The sequence below is a fragment of the Telopea speciosissima genome, chromosome 7 (assembly GCF_018873765.1).
Source record: "Telopea speciosissima isolate NSW1024214 ecotype Mountain lineage chromosome 7, Tspe_v1, whole genome shotgun sequence".
Taxonomy (NCBI): Eukaryota; Viridiplantae; Streptophyta; class Magnoliopsida; order Proteales; family Proteaceae; genus Telopea; species Telopea speciosissima.
Window position 1 is genome coordinate 30,201,190 of NC_057922.1, and position 1,561 is coordinate 30,202,750.

Below are 1,561 nucleotides of genomic sequence, written 5' to 3' on the forward strand. Positions count from 1 at the left end.
TAATATCTAGTATTAAATTACAACGAAATCATGATGATGAGTTTTTTATTTTTTAATTAAAAATCAATAAATATTTATTTAAAAAAGAAAAAAATAAAGAATTAACGTCCAAGCATACCCAAACGGGATTACTACGAAATCATGTTAGAATCTCATCAATATGAACTTCCCACTTAATAATTTAGATGTAAAATTCATCTTGAGTGGTCATTTTGCTTTGACCCATTAGAAGAGATTTTTTGACAGTGCAGTATATTTGATTTTATGTTTAAAAAAAAAAAAAAAAAATATTTTATGATATGTTCATCTAAATTGTTCTAATTCACCATTATAAGAAGAGACTTTTGGGTCTTTTGACATAAAAATCCAGTTGAGTGGATGATCTTGGATTTTAAATTTTAGTTTTTTGGGTGTATACCTCTGAGAAGGGCCTAAGAGTTTTCAGACCCATGAAGTGATTTGTTAAGGTTTGGCCAACAAAGTTAATTAAAGTAAGCCCCTGACCTAATCCTTCCTTGGTTCTATTCTTTCAAACTTAAGCTATACGCAATTAGTAGCTTAACCCATTAATGGAGAAAATTTTCATTAGTTTAAGAGGTATGTGGGACCAGCTAGCACTATCACTCTATCACAATCCAAGTGTGGGCTTTAGAGTCTTCAAAATGATCAAACCATTCTGTCCAATACCTTCTCAATTGCCCACATTCTCTGATTCATATATTCACAGTTCACTCACCACCTTCTTTGATTCTTTCCCTTCACTGTTATTCTTCTTTTCATGGATTTAACAACTAAATGGTCCAAACCAAACCAGAACAGAAGAATGAATATGAAATCAAAAAGGTCATGGCTTCATCAGATTTCTTCCAATAACATCAAGTGATAAGTCAAAGGCAGAAGCAGAACCCCATTGTAGGAATCAAAGTTCTCCAATATTTATATTCCCTGTTTTCTTCCCCAATTCCAATATTTCTGCTCCCTTCTTGTCGACTTGTGTTGCTGGTCCCTGCCCTTCTCTGAATCTACAACTAATTAAAAATATCAACGTCAACAATCCATTTCTTCTCCATCTCCTTCTGGTTTGTTTCAAGATTCAAACTTTGATGTTTGGTTTTTTTTTTTTTTTGGACCATAAACAAAAAAAAAAAACCGAAAATAATTGGATCTCGTGTCATCATTTCATAAGATTTTTCCTTTTTAATAATTATTACGAGGGTGGAAGTCAAGAAGAAAAGATTTGTTTACAAGTGTCTCTTTCATGTGTTAAACATTGAACACCTCCCAATTACTCTCTCTTTCTCAATCTTTCCAAGGATCTTGAAAATGAAGAAGACTTTGGTCTCCTCTCATCGTCTACGCGGCTACGCCTTCCCCTGTTTACTTCCCGTACACATCTGGCTCTTACATATACACTTAGCCACGTTCTTTCCACTCTGAGGAATGGAATGAAATGAATGAAAGGATTATGGAAGTCCACTAGGCAACAAAGGAACCATTGGGCATTGCACCATTAAATCTCCTTTCGAGTCTCGGTTTATGTGCCTCTGTCCTCAATCTACTG